Consider the following 11,043-nt stretch of genomic DNA (forward strand, 5'->3'; position numbering starts at 1 on the left):
TTATTATTGATTTAAATTACAAATAGAAAGTATTTAATCAGGCATGTCATACTGATAAAATATTATTATAATTATCAAACTATTAAAAATTATTTTGTAAACAATTATAACATATTCAATGTTTTTACATGTACATGTTATTGTTCATATCTTTGTGTGCATGATACCACGTTAAATGCAACATGATGCGGATCCGGAATGATTAAATTAAGTGATAGACAGCTGTCACTTGGACAGTATTTCAGCCAAATAAGAAAACATCCCCGGGAAGACTGGCCTATGTGATAGAGACATGTAGAGGCCAGACTAAGAGTATAGCCCCAAAACAACCTGTGCTTGTATTAATTGACCAAATGAATCGGGTGGTCTCTGTGATTTGCTTGATTGCATGTTATTTATCCTAATTGCGTGAATCGATGCTCGTGCTCAATCTCTGGATTGGGCCCAGATCCAATAATTTACGTTCCGCGGTCATATATGGGATATGATTGAGAGGGGCGTAAGCAACAAACGAGTCTGGACCAGACAACCCAGAGATCGATATGGAGAGCAACGATCACCGCCGTCGGGATACAATGACTCGCAACCAACCAATTCACCGAGCCTGACCAACCGAGCCGTTTGGTCGCCTTACGACCATATAGGTTAAGGGCGACCTTACCTCTAATTGTGGGCTTTCCTCCCACATTAAACGTACGCACCGTGTAACTGGAATACTGTTCAAAGCGGCGTGAAACTCAACTCACTCACTCACTATTGGAAACTAATGTGTTTTACCCTTTTGCGCACTGGGTGGGTAATTGATAGCAAAGCAATAAATGAATGACACATAAAAGGGCCTAGTCCAATAACGAAAAGGTTACACTGTTTTTAATATTACACACGTATGGCGACCCTTGTCACAATGAGTTGTTATGGTTTTTATGGATCCTGAATACGAGACTCAACGAGACTGATTATTTTCTGGCGTTATCTCTTAAAGCAATTACTAAAATTTGATGCGAATAATGTGAGGGAACGAACCCCTTGACAAGCAAACATTTTTCTCCGACTTTCTTCAGATACGCACAGTCTCCACTGACAGCACAGGATTTTGGTTGTTGTTGGTTTGTTGTTGTTGGTTTGTCTGTTGTTGAACGCAATATTCCAGCTATATGACGGCGGTCTGTAATTAATCGAGTCCACGCAGTTGGGATCGATGACAAGCATCAACCAAGTCAGCGAGCCTGACCACCCGATTCAGTTAGTCGCCTCTTACGAGCATAGTCGCCTTTTACGGTAAGCATGGGTCGCCGAAGACCTATTCTACCCCGGGTCTTATCGCACAGGAGAGAACACAAGGTCAGTCGCCTCTCACACAGCATACTGTCACCTTTGGCCTTCCTTCAATTGTGGGTACAATGTGTGAAGCCCATTTGTTGAGTCCCCCGCCGTGATATTGCTGGAATATTGCTAAAAGCGGCGTAAAACCATACTCACTCACTCACTCACTCCTTCAAACTGGTTGGCACCATACCCGTGCTTTTGGGTTTCACCGAAGCGGCGTTAAACCCAACTCACTCACTCATTCACTCACTCTTCAAACTGACACGTTGAAAAGGGAGGTGATGTTCGAAAACGGATTAAACATTGTCAACACAGAACAGTTTCAATGATAATACAGTCGACTCGGCTGTAATGGGTTACGTCTATGCGAATAAAGTTCTGATTATACGAACAATTTTTGAGTTATGTGTATAAGTACCATTGACTTAAGATAGTCGTAGCACTAAGGTCGCTTTGTGCAAGTGTTCCCATGAGTTCTTTATGAGGGGACTGCTGTATATGACATCTCAGCACTATAATCCCAAGACCGCCTCCGTGGTCTATTGGTAGAGCGTTCGCCCGGAGAGCGGAAGGTCTGGGGTTCGATCCCCGGCCGCGTCATACCAAAAGACGTTAAAAGATGGTACTTGTTGTTACCCTGTCTGGCGCTCGGCATAAAGGGGCTAAAACAAGGACTGGTCGGCTCGGAGTCAGTATACTGAGTTTAAGTGGGGTATTCATGTTAAACTGCGGCATGCTATCTCAGTGAGCTAGCACTATAAATCGGCATCAGTCCGGACCAGTACAAGCAGCCCTTCACACACGCGTGCATGCACGAAGTTAAAACCCATTTCATCTCACTTTTTCGCCCAGTGGAGACTGTTTCGGCGGTTGGTTGAGAATGGTTGTTCTCAGGGCGTGTCAGCACATCGTGGAGGAGGATGTGGGCTACTACATATTACGTGAACAGCATAACGGACATGATGCTGACAGACCAACTGTGGTAATGGAAGCGAATCCGGGAATCACATCTTCGAACTTCAGCAGATCCTGACATTCATGGAGCGTTGCATGATCCTTGTCAATTCTGGAATGAGTTTGTTTGTTTGTTTGTTTGTTTGTTTGTATGTAGAAATATTCCAGCTATATGACGGCGGTCTGAAAATAATCGAGTCTGGACCATACAACCCTGTGAGTTACATCATGAGCGTCGATCAACGCAATTAGGGTACGATGAGGGTACGACATCAACCATGTCAGCGAACATGACCACCCGATCCCGTTAGTCGCCTCTTACGACAAGCATAGTCGCCATTTATTGCAAGAATGGGTTATCTATATATAAAGTCATATATTATCCCGGATCTTCACGGGTCTCTGCAATTAGTGGCATCATTTCGTACTTGATGTATATATTTTCCAGGTTACAATATGGCACTTTCATGTGTTTATTTTTTCGCTATGTTCCATTGAGTTAGGTCCCTTTGTTGGTCGTCGTGAGACTGTGATGTGAGGATGTTATTGAGCGTTGTTCGAATCCCAGCTACTCTTCGGTTATGATCATTTCGTTTTCAGCACCACATGTTGTTGGTGGTTTCATCAAAGTGGTTCACGTCTATGGCCTGTTTCACATTTGCATTTCCTACCACAATGACCAGACTGCTAAAATTGACTTGCGTGTCCCGCGCCCGCACCAATATTTGTATTGTCTTAGATGTATTGTCTGTTTCTTACCAATACAGAAAACAAATTTATATTTATAATATCTGTTTCGTTACGATGGCGGTAATAACTTTATTCTGCTGATTCTTGACGCATTCATGTGTTACTATTATTATTGATTTAAATTACAAATAGAAAGTATTTAATCAGGCATGTCATACTGATAAAATATTATTATAATTATCAAACTATTAAAAATTATTTTGTAAACAATTATAACATATTCAATGTTTTTACATGTACATATTATTGTTCATATCTTTGTGTGCATGATACCACGTTAAATGCAACATGATGCGGATCCGGAATGATTAAATTAAGTGATAGACAGCTGTCACTTGGACAGTATTTCAGCCAAATAAGAAAACATCCCCGGGAAGACTGGCCTATGTGATAGAGACATGTAGAGGCCAGACTAAGAGTATAGCCCCAAAACAACCTGTGCTTGTATTAATTGACCAAATGAATCGGGTGGTCTCTGTGATTTGCTTGATTGCATGTTATTTATCCTAATTGCGTGAATCGATGCTCGTGCTCAATCTCTGGATTGGGCCCAGATCCAATAATTTACGTTCCGCGGTCATATATGGGATATGATTGAGAGGGGCGTAAGCAACAAACGAGTCTGGACCAGACAACCCAGAGATCGATATGGAGAGCAACGATCACCGCCGTCGGGATACAATGACTCGCAACCAACCAATTCACCGAGCCTGACCAACCGAGCCGTTTGGTCGCCTTACGACCATATAGGTTAAGGGCGACCTTACCTCTAATTGTGGGCTTTCCTCCCACATTAAACGTACGCACCGTGTAACTGGAATACTGTTCAAAGCGGCGTGAAACTCAACTCACTCACTCACTATTGGAAACTAATGTGTTTTACCCTTTTGCGCACTGAAAGCTACCTTGTGTGGGTAATTGATAGCAAAGCAATAAATGAATGACTCATAAAATGGCCTAGTCCAATAACGAAAAGGTTACACTGTTTTTAATATAACACACGTATGCCGACCCTTGTCACAATGAGTTGTTATGGTTTTTATGGATCCTGAATACGAGACTCAACGAGACTGATTATTTTCTGGCGTTATCTCTTAAAGCAATTACTAAAATATGATGCGAATAATGTGAGGGAACGAACCCCTTGACAAGCAAACATTTTTCTCCGACTTTCTTCAGATACGCACAGTCTCCACTGACAGCACAGGATTTTGGTTATTGTTGGTTTGTTGTTGTTGGTTTGTTAGTTGTTTAACGCCGCACTCAGCGGTCTGTAAATAATCGAGTCCACGCAAGCATCAACCAAGTCAGCGAGCCTGACCACCCGATTCCGTTAGTCCGAGCAAAGTCGCCTTTTACGGTAAGCATGGGTTGCTGAAGACCTATTCTACCCCAGAATCTTCACGGGTCTTATCGCACAAGGTCGGTCGCCTCTCACACAGCATACTGTCACCTTTGGCCTTCCTTCAAACTGGTTGGCACCATACCCGTGCTCTTGGGTTTCACCGAAGCGGTGTTAAACCCAACTCACTCACTCATTCACTCACTCCTTCAAACTGACTCGTTGAAAAGGGAGGTGATGTTCGAAAACGGATTAAACATTGTCAACACAGAACAGTTTCAATGATAATACAGTCGACTCGGCTGTAATGGGTTAAGTCTATGCGAATAAAGTTCTGATTATACGAACAATTTTTGAGTTATGTGTACATGTACCATTGACTTAAGATAGTCGTAGCACTAAGGTCGCTTTGTGCAAGTGTTCCCATGAGTTCGTTATGAGGAGACTGCTGTATATGACATCTCAGCACTGTAATCCCAAACTACAACCTCTGATGGACGACGAGACTGAACAGATCTCGAGTGCCCGATGCTTATCTTCACGGCTAAATGTGCGTTACCATAAATACAATGATGCATGACACCCAGCTAATTAAATGATAGAACCGGCAACCACTTATTATTTGACATCGTATAAACTTTACATCGGCATTCCTTTGATCTACATTCTGAAATATTATTCAAAACGGCCTTAAAGGGGCACTGATCTAACGCAATTCCCCGGACTGGTTGTTGCCTTTGTTATTGTTTTTTGCCCCGTGAGTACCCGGATGATACGCAACGCAACTAAGCGTGACCAGAGACTGGGCTACCGTCTGCAAGGACAGCTAAATAAACTTGGAGGCTGGAGGCAATATTTGTTTTATGCATTTTTGAACACTGATTGGTTACCTGTGATCTATAAAGATTTCGACAAAGGGCGCATGTTAATTAATTTCTTCAGCCTAAACAAACAGACAAAACAACGGCGGAGCTCATCGGATGTCGTCATTTGGAAATACCCCAGAGGGGTATAGTTTAATAATAAAAAAAAGTATCCATGCAGTGAATGCATTTTCGGATTTCGGATATCGTCGATAATACGATTACTACTCCCTTGTTGTCATCCACGTTTTCTGGTATAACCCTACACTTGTGTATTTGTCGTCATTCACTTGATGCCCAGTTAATGAATTTATTACAGGTACAATTAGTTGTAGCACCACTTAGATTACCTGACAAAGGTTTTCATTTGGCATTAATTGTGTCTGGGGTAATTATTCAATCTAAATCCAGGTTTGAAGTGAGGTGTTATGTAATTTGCACGTGGCAGCCCAGGCAGAGGTGAATGATCAGTTGATTTACTTTTTTGGTAAATCAACGGATCGTTCCTGGTCATCAAAGGATTATTAACAGAAAATACGTTGATTGATTAATCACTGTTATCTTGCACAGTGGATATGTCAAAAGTGAGTGTTTACATGTCTAGGTTTACTATAACAAAGGGAATACACTCATATCATGGCGTGAAGTGATGTAAAAACAACATACTTTGTTCAAAGGGTTAACTGATAATACGTTGATTGATTGCTCATTTTGTTATCTATCACTCAATGGATTTTTTAGGAACCGTGGACGTTATGAAAATAGTTGTCACGTGGGCTTTCTCAGCCGACCCTTGATACTTGACACCTATGTGAAATTCCTGAAACAATCCAAGTGATCAGTTGAGAAACGAACACGGGTTATAATATCCCGAAACGATATATATCTTTTAAAATATTTGATTGTTACAGAGACACGTGACATCGAATAAGTTTCTTTGTACAGCTGCAGACGAGTGGGATATTGTTCTTTTGTGTTGATATTCACGGATACATTCCTCGAACAAAGAAGCTGCCTAAAATTTATACACATAAATTTGTGTAGTTTGTAATTATGGTATTTGCATTTTGTTTTCCTTCATTTGCTCTAGCATTGAACCGATTCGTCTTGGTTGGGAAATTCTTCAATGCGCGATAGACATTGTTTTCACAAGTCTTTTCCTTTGTAAGCGTGTATATATTACCGTCAAATTGTAAAATGTGATTCTCTTAGGCAATTTATAAAATGTGTAAATATTTCAGTCATTTTGACTGAAACATCTGTCCAGATTGACTAAAATTGATTAAAACGATCAAAAGGGCCTACAAACATCACAACAGATTATTATGTAGGATTAGAAGCCAAACAACATAGAAATGTACTTTTCAACGTAACATTTTCAGTCTCTTGGTGATTACATTAATCATCGAAATGTTTGGAATTCGTTACCATAATAATACAGATGGAAATGTTTTTCAGTCACTTTGTAAAATAACTGAATATTTAGGCGTTTAATAAATTTGAAAATGTTACACATTTTGACATTAAAAAATATATACATACTTTAAAAAAAAGCAATGCTCAGGTGAAATATTTACTTTGTGTTGCAAGTCAAAATAGTGTAAACGAAAATCGCAAAATTACCAAGCAAGTGACTTATCAAAACTTCGTCACCATTACCGATGCTACCCACAAAGATACCTACATTTCCTTATTATCTCGAAAACTGTATTTCATTTTGTTGATCAATGTGACCATACGCCCTTATTACTACCCATAAAAGTGACTAATGCGCTTACGAATGGCGCAGCAGAGGTCGCGAACTAGTCTAGATTTCTGCTATACATCCGGGTACTCACTGGGAAAAAACAATAACAAAGGCAACAGCCAGTCCCGGGGAATTGCTTTAGATCAGTGCCCCTTTAAAATCATCTCCCTCACTCATTCGAGCGCTGATATCTTTCGAAAATTGATTTTACCGCGTTACGGGCGGTTGTGTAGCCCAGTTAACGTGTTCGTCATGCCGATAGCCATTCTTTGCTTCCCCCTCCCCTTTTAATCTCATAAAAGATGTGAGGTGAGGTTGGTTTGTTTGTTTGTTTGTTGTTTAACGCCACACTCAGCAATATTCCAGCTATATGACGGCGGTCAGTAAATAATCGAGTCTGGACCAGACAATCCAGTGATTGATATCATGAGCATCGATCCACGCAATTTGGATCGATGACATGTATCAACCAAGTCAGCGAGCCTGACCACCTATTCTGAAACCTATTCTACCCCGGAATCTTCACGGGTTGAGGTGAGGTGAGGTGAAATTGATGTGTGTGTGGCTGCTTGTACTGGTCCGGACTGATGCCGATTTATAGTGCTAGCTCACTGAGATACCATGCCGCAGTTTAACATGAATACCCCACTCAGACAAAGTATACTGACTCTGAGCCGACCAGTCCTTGTTTTATCCCCTTAATGCCGAGCGCCAGACAGGGTAACAACAAGTACCATCTTTTAACGTCTTTTGGTATGACGCGGCCGGGGATCGAACCCCGGACCTTCCGCTCTCCGGGCGAACGCTCTACCACAAGACCACGGAGGCGGTCGCGACGGGGTAGCCATGTAGTTTGAAGTGTTCGCTTATCACCCCGAGGACCCGGGTTCGATTACCTTCATGGGTGCAACGGGTCTCCCGCCGTAATATTGCTTGAATATTGATTGATTGAGTGAGTGAGTGAGGTTTTACGCCGCTTTTAGCAATACTCCAACAATATCACGGCGGGTGACACCACAAATGGGCTTCACACTTGTACCCACGTCGGGAATTGAACCCGGGTCTTCGGCGTGACGAGCGAACGCTTTAACGACTAAGCTACCCGACCGCACCGCTTGAATACTGCTAAACGCGACTTAAATTTTTTCTCAGTCCACTCACCCAGTTTATTGCACTAATATAGCGACGTGTGTGTGTGTGTGTGTGTGCGTGCGCGCGTGCGTGCGGCTGCTTGTGCTAGTGCGCACTAATGCCGGTTTATAGTCACCATGAGTCACCACACTGAGTCACCATGCCATATGTTTAAACATGGATACCCAATTCAGACACAGTATACTTTCTCAAAGACGACTCGTTCTTGTTTAATCCTTCAATGCCGAGTGCCAGGCGCGATAACAACAAGTACCATATTTAAACGTCTCTTGGTATGACGCGGCCGGGGAACTAATCACCGAACTTCCACTCTCCGGACAGGCGCTCTACCCACTGGACCACGGCTTGTCTGTCATCTTTTAATCAGGGAATGTCTCTTTTTCATGAAAGGTTCAAGATTAAACCAAAATAATTCTTTCTTTTTTTCCAAATCCTATCTGGTGCCTCACTCTCCTATAACGTTTTTCCTGTATTGTTCATTTTATTAAGTGAGAGAGCTGTCTCACAGTTGATAGATGCAAGCAGGTGGAGTGATCTTTCTCAAAGGATAATTGACCTTTGATGTTGTCCCGTGACACCCAATAAACGACACGAAATTAAATTGAAGGAACGGGAGGAATTATGAGGTGTTTTAAAAAAGAAGTTTGATCTCCGTTTCAAGCCAATATTGACCGATCGCGATTCGGACTGCTTGATTGTCAGATTGCCTTAACAACGGCTTCTGTGTCTGCTTGCTTGGGTGAGAAATTCCACGGTTTAGATTCACATACGTGTAATGTAAGCCCACTGAAGTCTTGGCTGATCCCCCGCTGGGATTCCATTGCAGAATAGATCCCAAAATCCCAAGTACCCATCCACTGATTAGGATTGGAACGCTGGAATGTGTGACATGGATTACTTGAGGTCATCGTGCCATGATCGTTTTTCATGTTGTTTTTCTTGGTGTAGCTAACCATATTCCATCACAAACCCGACGGCCTCCGTGGTCAAGTGGATAGAGCGTCTGCCAGAAGACCGGAAGGTCCTTTGTTGGCCGCGTCATACCGAAATACGTTAATTAAATGATGACACCCTACCCGGCCCTCGGTATTAATGGGATAAAACAAGGACTGGTCGGCTCGGAGCCAGTGTAAAATGTGGGTAGGGTGTAGCACAGCACGTCCACTAACAAGGACCATGCTGTCAATCACTGGAGTGTCTTGTCCAGACTCGATTATTTACAGACCGTTGTCAAAAAGCTGGAATATTGCTGAGTGCGGCGTTAAACAACAAACAAAGAATCAGGGGCAGAAGTACGGATTAGTACTTCGGTCTAAGGGTGAACTATTCTTGAACGCGAAGGTAAGCATCAGTTCACCTGACCACTTAAACATTGCAACGATATAGCTGAAATTTCGCTGCGTCATGCATGTGGTTATACTGGTTTGAGTTGTCCGTGGAAGTCCGTTTCCTTTAATGATTGACGTCCTACAACGATGACACTGTTCAGGCTTACAGAGAAGACGTATGTTGACGGAATACCTTCAGTCAATCAATAGTTCCTTCCTCTTGTCCATTGACTGCTTACCCTCGGGTCGATTAATCTGGCCTTGCCCCATTCCTGCATACACCTGGACTGTCTACACACAACAACCTTTTCACGTCATCAGTTCGATGCGGATCTTGAGGAAATGACGGCAATATGATGAAGATGCAGATCGTTTAATGCCCTTAGGGATGTGAGATCGAACCTTGTCAAAACGTATACCACAGCTTAACTCCTAAAATCATTGTGTAGGTTCCTGTAAAAATCCCGGCAGAATAGTTCTTCGGCAACCCAATCTTGACGTAAAATTCGACTTTGCTTGTCGTAAGAGGAGACTAATGGGATCGGGTGGTCAGGCTCGCTTGACTTGTTGAAGCATGTCATCGATCCAAATTGCGTGTATCGATGCTCATGATATCAATCACTGGATTGTCTGGTCCAGATTCGATTATTTACAGACCGCCGTCATGTAGCTGGAATATTGCTGAATGCGGTGTAAAACAACAAAACAAAACCTTGTGTTGGAGAGCGTGGAGTCATCCCACAGATGACATTCTCACCTTGTCAGCTTGCTGGCGGGGTTAACCTATTTCGTCATGTGGACAGTGGTTTGTCGCTCAACGTGGGGCTGATCATGAGAACGTTCATATTAAATTTGAGTAAATTAAGTCTCATTTCCCCAGTTTGCGTCACGGGACGTACCTTCTGTATGTAGCATGGAATGGAGTCTTCCAACAGATGACATTCTCATAATGTCATCTTGCAGGCGGTGGTTTACTCTTTGGTCATGTGGACTAGGCGTCCGACCAAGGATCATCGGGAATCGGGATTTTTTTAGGTAGGTTGTCATGTGAAGGGGTAAGTGGTTTAGTGAATACCATCATTGATCGATCGGCGGTGTTGAGTCGAACCTGTCAGACCAATGCACGACACATGCTCTGGGTATAGCTTACTCAGCTGTTTATTGTTATCTATTTTCCATTACTGTACATTTTTAATTCGAACAAAGGGTACGAAAATTGGACACACTAATGGCAAACTGATTTGGTGTTACATACTAATATATGTGCACTTTACATGCGACCATAATGCCAACAGTTTTCAAACAGTTTGCAACATGTGCTAACTTACATAAAAATGTCAATGCAAGAGATTAAACATTCCCGACTGTCAGCCGCAACATATTCGATTAGGCGTAAAAGGCAAATAGCAGTGAACATTTTTGAATGGACAACTCAAAAGCAGTGATGACACCGCGGAAAGGGAAAATATGTCCTGCTCTACAGGTAGCACCCGCCGTCACTCACACAATTTACAGGGGGCTCGGGTGGCCCAGTCGTCTGAGGCGCCGCAATTCGTTTGACAAAGTTGCGTCCCTTGGGCA

This window comes from Haliotis rufescens, unplaced genomic scaffold (genome assembly GCF_023055435.1).
Source record: "Haliotis rufescens isolate VD_foot unplaced genomic scaffold, xgHalRufe1.0.p SCAF_55, whole genome shotgun sequence".
NCBI lineage: Eukaryota > Metazoa > Mollusca > Gastropoda > Lepetellida > Haliotidae > Haliotis > Haliotis rufescens.